This window comes from Nothoprocta perdicaria, unplaced genomic scaffold, assembly GCF_003342845.1.
Source record: "Nothoprocta perdicaria isolate Ctin4 unplaced genomic scaffold, notPer1 scaffold_133, whole genome shotgun sequence".
NCBI classification, from domain to species: Eukaryota; Metazoa; Chordata; class Aves; order Tinamiformes; family Tinamidae; genus Nothoprocta; species Nothoprocta perdicaria.
The window spans coordinates 2,000,733-2,011,765 of NW_020454461.1; positions in this window are offsets into that span (position 1 = coordinate 2,000,733).

Genomic DNA, 11,033 nt, shown 5'->3' on the forward strand with positions numbered 1-11,033 from the left:
GGGGGGGGGGGGCGCCTGTAGCGGCTGGTGGCGTCGGCGGGAACGGCCGTTAGGGCCGTTAGGGCCCGCGGCGGGAGCGCGGCTGCCGCCTGTGTCTGAGGCGTGGGGTCCCTCCCTCCGTCCCAGGAGGCCTCAGCCCGGCGCGGGAGGCCACGGCAGATGCCCACGGAGGCCCCTGCCTCACTCCAGGAAATGGAGGCTGGGTGCCGGCTCCAGCTCGAGGGCAAGCCCTGGGGCAGCATTGGGATGGCGGCTGCGCATCCCGTCGGCCTCTGGAGCCACATGGCAGCATTAGTTGCYCCAAGATTCAGGCAGGCTAGCGCCAGTTTTGAGCACTCCCGCCACCAAATCGTGTTCATTCCCTGCTTTCCTCTCCACTTTGGAGTCCGTCTTGGTTCTTTGCAAGTAGTCAACGTGTGAGGAAAGCAGTAGAAAGGGGCTCCCTCATTTCTAGGCAAGGATCTAATCCGTGTAGCCCCCTAAGTGGACACTGCGGGTGAATGCTCGCCAGTTCTACAACTCTCCCAGTTGCCTTTCCGTTCTCCTGGAAGCTCGGGCCCTAGGTGGGTTTTTAGGAATCTGGGAATGTTATTTCAGCTTCATGCACTTTTGCCATTACATCTTTTGCTAACCCCGTGTCAGTGCTGAACACAGATTTATGCTTCGGTTTCAGTACTCCCAATGCCTCAAGCACACGGTAAACGTAACTTGAACCTAGTACGTGCGCAGCTAATTTCTGCCTAGCCCCAGGTACCCCTTCTCCTTGGTCCCAAGTTAGTGGACACAATGGGCAAGTATCTTTGCAGTCTTCATTGACAGAGTTCTTGCATCTCCTGATTTCATCTTTCCTTACAAATTACCCAACTACCACAGTTTCCTAGGTTTTGATATTAAAAATTCATAGAATTTTAGAAATATAGGTATGCCTCCTTTATAAGTTTCTAGAATCTAGATGTAAAATGAAATAGAATTTTTAAATTAAGTATATATACCTTATAMATTTCTGTTCTGGATTTCACAAATGTAATTACTTTGACTATCATTTATTCGACGCTTCATATAACCTCTCGGATCAGCAGGGTGTCTGAGACAGGGTCAACTGCTGTCAAGTAACGGTTTCAGTGATACACCAAGAGAAGAGCTAGTCAAAAAAAATGCCAGTTGCTAGAAAATACAAATTCAAAAAAGAAGATAGGCTCTAAAACAGAAGCCAATGAATACCAATTTAGTGAGAAAATTAACATGTTTTTACTGGCATAGGGATGATGTCAATGAAAATGTTGCTGTCGAGGTGAATCACAAAATGCAGATGAGTAATCAGAAGAAAAGGAGCATCATACTCTTAACAATTAAGTGGGTACCTTTGACAACATTGTAAATGCAATCTGAAATGGGAGTCTTAACTGAATCTAATAAATACATTTATCTTAATTGCTTCCTTGGAATGGAAGTACTTGGGGATCTAAGGACTGACAAGGGACTTGGGTTCTCAAAAAAGAGCCACAATTTTTTTATGATGGGAGCTTGCTATTGTCAGAATATCGTCCAAAGCAAAGCTTTGAAAAGAAAACTCTTTAAACACTGAAAAGCATTTTAAAGGCAGCCAAATAAACATTAAGATAATGTTATAAATGTTATAAACGTTAAGCAAAGTGGACGGGCTCTCAGAGATACCTCAGCAGGAGTGTCAACAAGGAGGAACGAGGATCTACAACCCCAGTTACCCTGTACTAGACAAAGCCCRGGATGCCAATGTGACTGTTCTGACATGACTGTTCAGTCAAATTAGTCAAGCCTAAAAGAAGTTCGACTGTAACAAGTATATTCCAAAAAAAGAAAACCACTGAAAGTGCGCCTAGGCAGCAAGCCTGCTTGAGAGGGAACGAGAATAGCCGGAAGCTTTTACTCCAGCAAAAAAACGATTATTGCTACTTGTGTTATATCACTTGGTATTCTTAGCCAAATCAGATATGGTCCTAGCTTGATTTCTCAAGACATACCGTGGGGTGCGAGAGAATCTGTAAAAATGCCAGGGGAGTCATTTTGCATGCTGGCATCACAGATGTCACCAAGTGCAAAGTCATTCTGGACACTAGCTTAGTCAAAAATACCATCGAATTAATGTGTAACAAACTATTAAATCTGCAATAACTCATATTAGCATTACACGAGAAGGCGAGGAGCCAAAATGATATAGGGCAGAAATCAATTATAAAAGTTAAGTGTCCTTTTTTTCCCCTCGGGTCAATTTAGCACTCTTACTGTCAAGAAGTTAAAGTAGTCTAAGCGGCGGCCGGAGTTTGTGCCATGCAGGCATTTACGGTGCTGAATTATGCATTGAGTAATCTGTCCTCCCCTGTAACTGGCCTGCCTGCTCTCAGGCTGCCGTCCTTGGATGAGTCTGAGTCGCTCGGAGGGGATCCTTGTGGCATCGCTGCTACTGCCCCCCATGTCACCTCCCACCTCTCCCCCTTCTTCTTGCGGTGACAGAGAGAAGGTGGCCGGACGCTTTCCCAAGTGATGGTGCCTCCCCAGTAAGCAATACAGGGCCAACTAAAGGCTCGTGTGGTTAGTGTCAAAGAGCAGCCTTCGTGCCCAGCTCCCTCACTAGCAAACACTATTTAAACACTACAGAAATGGCTCACCCGGGCATAAAACTGAAGGAAATGTGTTTCTGTTTAGCATGAGCCAGATGCAGAGGCTTGGCAGTCTACCCTGAGCAAACCCAGATGAGTCCATCTCGTATCATGAGCGTGGATCAACCTTCATAGAGGGTCAGGAGGAAGATGCATGACTAATGTGCTGGAGACACGGRGGGGATCCAGAATGCTTCAAAAGGCAGCCCAGTCCATCCGCTCCCAGCAAGGTTCCCCATTTTCCCTGAAACAGCCTTCCATTTTGGAGTCTTTGTTGTTTTGGGAAGTCTGTTTGCATTTAAGACGGAAAAGGAGCTGAGATCTTCACATGCCTTACTCTAATCCATGTCCCAGGACAGCAGCAGTTATGCAAGATCACTTCTGCCGTCCTTAAAGCTCTAGAAACAGCTTAATGCAGGAGACCCAGCCACAGAGGCTTCTGGAGTGTGGGGAAGTGGTTTCTCTGGTGGTTTTTGTTTTCTTGAAGGTTGTTTTTTTTTTTTTCTGAAGGTGTCTAAAGTTTGATTTTTTGCATGTGCAGAAAGAGGGTTTCTTTTCACTTGTTTGGATTCTTTTTTCATAGAGTAGCAAGAAGGAAAGAAAATACAATGTAAAATATATTGGAAGTAAGAGAATTACAACGTAAAGCAAGTTCAGAGAGAAAGCTGATGCTTTCTTTCTGGTGATAGCAAARGCCTTTCCAAAAATAAATAGAAGACTGAAAAAAAAATGGCTCTGTCAGTGTGTTCCTATTAACATCTAAGATTATCAAAACAGAAGTGAGTTAACTAATTTAATATATTATTTTAATCAMTGGTTATGTTAATCTAATTCACAAATACATATTTTGATCTGGACCAGACGCAGAGCTGATGTCTGCAGCAATTCCATGAGGTCACGGCTAATGCGCTTCAGACTTTCACATAGGTAGTTAAAATATACTGGCCAGTATATGTTATATATTCTCCCTGTCCTCTTCTTTCCTTCCCTCACCCCCAAGTCATTTCCAATTGCAGGTTGCCATGAGTCAGGCGACTGCTGGAGTGTTGCACAGTGCGCTGTGAAGGGGAAAGCTTCAAACCAAGAACCCCTTAGCTTTGTTTATGAAACTGTGAAACTGTTCAGAATTCCTCACCCATCCTCGGGATGCAGGGTTTACCAGCTGTAAAAATCTTCAGGATTGCTAAAAGGAACATTTATAATTACTGCMGTGACTCGGCAGAAAAACACAGGACTAGTCAGCAGGGTCTTTTCATCAAGGAATAATATTTGCATTTAGTTTTAAAGAGGCAAAGTAAAATCCGCAGAAAAGGAAGTAAGTTTCCTTTTGCCACCAAAWGCAGTCCTTTGACTCCCGAATGGGAAGCCCCGTCTTCTCACAGCCTGTTCTGCCCCTTGCTACCCAAGTGAGCACTTCACAATGAGGAGCCCCTCCAAAGAGGAAGGAAAGCAACAGCTGAAGCTCCCACTAAATGTCTCTCCACCCAGGTTGCTAAGAGTGCCCCTCACGCTGTCAAAGAGCATAGGGAACCATAACCACAAAGCTCTGTAGACGTGWGTGTGGAGTACGGTATGTATCTTTCAGTCTGTTCCCAATAGACTCAAATATTTAAGCAAAAATTCTTTTGAATAAAAAGAGATTGTTTTTTTCCCCCTAGGATTATCACGAAAGGAATTTGTATTGTGCTGCAGGCTATTCTGTGAGGGCTGAAGTCTCTTTTTTGTGTAACTACTGTCTATCAAATGTAAATCAATTCATTGTGTACTAAGTGTAAAAATGCTTCTCTGGCAGTCAGATAAATTATGGCTGTTGTTTTGACCCTTGCCTTTCATTCACCTCCACTCAGTTGCTGACTTTTGTGGTTGCTGAGATGGCATGTTGATTTAGGACCGCTGTGATACACCAGTCTTACTTTCCATCTAATTTTATACTCTTATCCCCTAATGGTCTTCTTTGCCACCAGTCTGCGTTCTTTTTCTGCATTACCAATAAAATTTATTCATTATGTTCTTTGCTCTCCCCTGCTAATGTCTTAGAACAAATTGTACTCTGCTGCTTTATCTTATGCTAGAGAGAAGTCCAGGCACAGAGCTGGCCCAGACTTTGGATACGGCTGTTTCGAGCTGATTTTTTTTCCTGACAACTGCGTGTGAGCTGTGAGATCCTCCATCACAGCCAAGAATTCAGTCCATTATTAATTGGATTTGGTCCATTATTATTTAGCTATTACTAATAGTTGTTAAGTGCCTACGGTGCACTTGGAGCTTAAAAAAAGATACAGGCATCTTGTCTAAAAGAGCGATTGCTCTAAGAGGATGTCTGCAGTGCTGTGTCTGAGACCCAAGCCAGCTTTGAAAACCTTCGCTCCGGTGACGGGTATTAGTGATGTGAGACACGCTGAGCCCTGCACGTGCCCACACATCCCGCTTGGCCCCAGCATCAGCAGAGGTTTCTCTCCTGCACTTTGTAGTTTATTGCAGCACATCCCTTCTTTTCTGTCTGTTCAGGTGATGCCAATAGAGAAGGTTTAGACTTCTTTCAGCTGGAAGGTTGTACAAAGTCTCRCCACCTAATCCGAGGCTACCTTGCTCTTTGCAATTTATCCTTCGTGGTCAAAAAAAGCAAAATGCGGCATGGAGCCCTGGGAATAGTCTCCTCTGTCTCCACTGGGAATGGKTTTAGTCTTTCACCATCTTTCTCTTTTCTCTTCTTTTAGTTGGCTGACGACACTCTTACTATTGCTGGTTCGTTTCCATTGACTGCAAAGTTGGAATAACGTACGATGAAAGTACTGTCCCACTTATAGATGAATGACAGCACTTTTACTATAGTTGGTTAGGTTCCACTGCCTGCAAAGTTGGAATAACTTGCCATAAAAATAAGGTCCCRATTATAGATGAATGACAACACTTTTTTCTATTGTGGTTTGCATCTGTTGATTGCAAACTTGGAAGTAGCTTGCAATACAAACATTGTTCCCATAAAGGTAGAAACTTAAGAGATGATAAGGTAGAAACTTAAAGAGATGGTGATGACCTCTTTGCACCTTTCCTGCACTGCAGATTTTGCTTTCTGGCAATAGCTATAGCCAACTCCATAATTTGGATTTCAAATTTAGTAAGTGATAAATCATGCATGAGACCCAAAATACACAACACAGTAGTCGCAAAAATATTCTTCTTCGGTATTTTAGAGAGAACATCACAAAAATGTTTGCCAAATGAATTAATATTTCTAAAAAAARACATGCGAAGAAATGAACTCTTAAGAGATTACACTACCACATGCCATTATTATTACTAAAACTAGTTAGTAACGACTTCAAAATACAGTTATACTCCGTGAAAAGGAATTCCTTTCAACCAATCCCAAGTCACACTTTCAAGACTACGGATCTGTATCTCAGCAGCTGAGCAGCCTTTCTGTAGAGAATTTATTCCCTGCTTCCTCTGTTAGCTCCTCTCCCATGTTGCGCTGATACAATCACATAAACAGCGATGGACATTTTCCTGCTCCTTCCAGCTCCGTACAGCAGAGCTACTTCACAGCATGTTTTGTTTTCTGAACAACTTATGCCGATTGCTTGCCACCATCTACATGGTTCAGTTAGGAATTCAGACACTGGTTTCTCAGCAAGCTTCTTACCAGGCAGCACTGCTGGAGAGCCTACATTCACAGAATCACAGCATGGTTGAGGTTGGAAGGGACCTCTAGAGATCATCTAGTCCAACCCCCTGCTCCAGCAGGGACACCCGRAGCATGGGGCACAGGGTGGCATCCAGGYRGGTTTGGAGACCTCCAGAGAAGGAGATTCCACAGCCTCTCTGGGCAGCCTGTTCCAGGGCTCTGGCAGCCTCACAGGAAAGTTCTTCCTCACCTGGAGATGGAACTTTCTGTGTTTCAACTTATACCCATAAAAATTCAAAAAAAAAAAAAAAAATCCAAAAAGAAAAGTTTTCATGGGAATGTTTTCAAAGGAATATGGCCTTTTCACATGCTCACTGACTGGCTAGGAAGAAAACATTGCCTTTCTCTCATAACATGTCAAAGTGAAGAAGTTAGAAGTAGAGAGTGACCAATAAAGGAACATTCCTCACTAGGCTCTTTCTGGTGTTTTGATTTAGGAACAACTTTATATTACCTGTAACTCATTTCACTATCAGGAAGTTCTTCTTGTAAATTCTTCCCTGTTTCTCTTATAGCCTCCTATGCTCAGATAAATCCTCCCTGTGTTTTATCCTCTAAAGAGCTGTAAATTTTCCTGTGTGCTTCTTCAGACCTCAGCTTTCCTAGAACATCCACTGTGCAGAGTGACGAAACGGGACTTTTGAATGTTCCTGTAGCTCACGGAAAGCCTCCCTTAGCACTTTGCTGCTTGGCTGGACACTCCAAGGCCTAGCACACGTAATTCACCTCATTGCTGTGGGCACAGCCCATTGCTCCCTGCTCGGAACATGCCGCTATATTCACTGGAATATTTCCACAAGGGGTGTTCTCACTCCRAACAACTCTATAGCTATCCAGTGAAAACAGGTAGCCCCAACTGCGTGAAGGAAGACTATTTATACCAAAGCCCTTAGGGATGCTTGGATAATCATTTTATTTGATTTTCATGACTGGCTGAACATTTCTCACACTCTAATTGTGCACAGAGGTTGCCTTGTGCAGCGAAATGACTCCTGCAACAATGAACCATTCATTCCGTGGTGACTGCGCCAAGGGGTGGAGGGGAAGTGCCAGCTTTGTAATGTTTGAAATTATTATTATTAAAACAACGTTACAACTTGGCTACTGGCACATCTGCAAAGAAATGAAAAGGTTTCCATCTTTTAGCTGCTGGTGGTTTAGAGCCACCCTGAGCTGGTAGCAACCATAATCATGGGCATCTGATACGGATGGTGTATTCATAAAGTGATGAGTAATACAAAGTGATGTGATACAGAGAGAACATGCACAGACAAAATGTGCTAGAGAGAAGCTCATCCCATCCCACAAGAGGTGACTGATAGGGTGAAATGATGCAGAACTGAGGGAGAGCACAGGCCACGTTTGCAGGTTCCTAGAAGCTGGCAGCAAGGAAGATCCTTGAGTGCTCCTTCAAAGCAAGGGCTGAGAGCAAAAGCAGGACAGGAACTGTTACTTTAGCAAAAAGGTTGTGACGTTGTAATGATAYGAACATTTTTAAAAACACTGCACTGCAGGAATTAATCTCTTCTTTTTTTTTTTTTTTCCCTGGAAAAAAAGAATGATCTACAAATGGACCTGCAATACCTGTTTTTTTTTTTTTTTTTTAAGTTATATCATGTAATACTGCTTCATAGATCATTATTCTAAGTTTGATCCCAGGAAAATATAAGGACAACGTCATTCTGCATGTGCAGATGTGGGCTTTGCCTTTAATATTTTAACTTACGCTTTAAAACCAAATAAAGGCCCACTATTTATCCTGATGAATTTGCTATGCATCACTGTTTCATCTCTTAGCTTCATCACAGAAATTCGAAAGAAATTTCAAGAGAGACATAAAAGTTCAGTTGGCAAAAAAAAAAAAAAAAGGCAAATAAATACTGTTTATTTCAGGTGCTTCTCCATGCTCTGTAATAGCTAGTATGTCTGGAGCAGGCTGGACAGGGGGATGGGGTCCCCTCCCACCCAAGGGCAGCAATTCCTGGTCAAAATGGTCCACTAGGATTGACTGTGGTGCCCTAGAGCAAGCGGGAGCTGCTGCGGGCTATGCCTGGGAAGGGGGAGGTCTGGCTAAAGCCCAGAAGATGTGCTAGCCCGAGGCATCCTAGGTGCATTTATGTATGATTCATATTGGCTCAAAGCTTGAACAGATGCTTTGAAATTAAAACGAGACTAAAAACAATTGTGCCATGGAGTCCCTGCCTGGGACTGCAAGGAAGCGTGTGACATTTCACCTCAGTAAAATTTCACCCCATTTTACACCAATGTTACTGGTGGCATCCACACATTAAGCGAGATGAGACGTGCTGCTCTCCGCTTTGACGGGGACCCTGGCAGAGCCCGCAGCACGTTATGTCCTTGGGAAGGTGGAGCTCACAGAGAACGCAGGAGGGTCTCTGAMACAGCACTTCCCTTTGGGCGTCCAGGTGTCCATCCTCCATCCAGCTCTTCATTTRCGATACTTTCAGGTAAATTTGGGGGTGGTTCTTCAAGCTCCTCAAACCAAGCAGATTATCCCTATTATCCTGGCGATGGAGTCTCACCATGACAAAGTAACTCCAATTTACGTGCCACTCACGGCATGGGAGCGCGGTGCTTGCCACGCGCTGCTGTCTGCACGCCACGTCACATGCAACTGACCCACATAAGCTCTGACCTTACGGCAACATGTTTCTTTTTTTTTTTTCCTTTGGTTTCAAAAATAACAGTTCACATTTTAATTTACATGAATCTCTTTTACATTAATTACATCTGCTTTTTATGCTATAATTAACAWCCCTTTGCACAGAAAAAGTAGTGCRAAATGCATTAATTAATTACATTCAGCAAGCACACAAGAGACTGCCTTGGAGTTTTTTGTGCCTCCTCCTCATGAAGTGAGCCACAATTCATAAAATTGCTGAGCTTAAAAACCGCTTCTCCCTCCAGTGTTCTGACTTGCAGCTTTTGCAGGTCTCATGAGTTTCTGTGAGGGGTCCCAAGTAACCAGGARCATGTCACCATGCCTATGTGCTACTACATTAAACTAGCTAAATCCTTTACAAACAGGTTTTCCTTAAACRTGTCCCATAACCTAGTTTGTGCCTATCAAGTTCTGTGGACAAACTCCCCTGAGAATGTGACCTCGCTTGTGGAAGGATCTGTATACAGCTACTCTGAGCTTGCAGCAGCCACGGGAATGGGAATGATTGGTGGTGAGGAATGGGAAAAGACTCTTGCCAGTGTGTCTGGAGGATGGGAATGTGGAAGCAGAGCATCCATAGGGCAATACAAAGAGCTCTGGATTACTTCGCTGCCCTTGCAGCATGTTCATCACCTCTTCTTCTGTTGCTACACACAAGAAACATCCCACACCCTCATCTCAGTATTAAATGTATTATTATCCTTAGGAAATTGGATAAGGCGTTTTTAGAAAGGAAGAGAAGCTACAGAGTAATTGAAGAGCACTGGTCATTCGTGGAAGAAGACAGAAAGGAGTCCTTTCCTGGACACCACTGTCTCCCAGGTCCTACAGGAGAAATTCATCACACGGCCAAGACTTCTGAGTCTTCAGCTTAACTGACATTTATTTCACCTTATCATGACTTCACCCTAAGGGTGAAGGGTATAGGTTTGATAATGCTCTACTTGGCCTTCTCTCTCTACGCTGCCTGTTACGCTTGATTGGGATGGATCTTGGCACTTTTTGGTTTCATGCCTGTCATTGCCTTGACACTGCCATACGCTCCCTTCAGCATTGTATATGTCTTCTTTTACTTCTCAGCAGCAGCAGGAGCAGCAGTTATTCAACGGGAAATTTCTGGGAATAAGCTTTTCACTTGAGGAGGCTGCTAGAATGAAAACACTCTCAGGAATAGCCCATTGCTTTCATGAACAGAAATAAATCTAAAATTTATCGAAATCAAAATCTCATATCTCCCCCCATACAGGTCTCTGGATGTTTGGACTCTCAAACAGCAGTCTCAATTTTAGAACTGAATCAGACYGGCCATCTGAAACAAATATCAGACTCAAATGTTGGTAGAGTGTGCTGAAATGGTAAATTCTATTCTTAGATATAAATATACAACTTTAAACACATCTATCCTCGCAAGTTGTTTCCTAGAAACAAAATCTTCCCATTTTGGTTCAATTAGATTGTGTATTTAATTAATTCTCTAATCTTTCACTGGAAGCATATCATCAAAAAGGAGAGGCATCTGCCCAGTTCTAATTGACTTCAGGAGAAATAATGAATGCACAGCCTTTGGGCAGACTTGACACCTGGATTATTTCTCACTGAGAAAAATAATACTGTCTGTCCACGAGCAAATCAGAGGAAGAGGGAGACTGGAAATTTCATCAACAAATCACTGGGGAAAAAAAAAAGAGGGCTGAAATTATATACATTCATTAGGTACAGCCTCTGCTTTAATTGTCTTTGCATAACCCACTGTTAGGGCTTCATTTTGCAGACTGAGATGAACCAGCAGCAGCTTTCTGTGATAGCGGAGAAGGGGGGTTAATTCCATGGATCTAGCTGTGGAGTAGCTGGGGATCCTTCTGGAATGAAATGTGTCAGGAACTGGATTTGCAACCTTTATTCCTTCACACTGAAATGATCCTATGGAAATATCCTTCCTTCCTTCCTTCCTTCCTTCCTTCCTTCCTTCCTTCCTTCCTTCCTTCCTTCCTTCCTTCCTTCCTTCCTTCCTTCCTTCCTTCCTTCC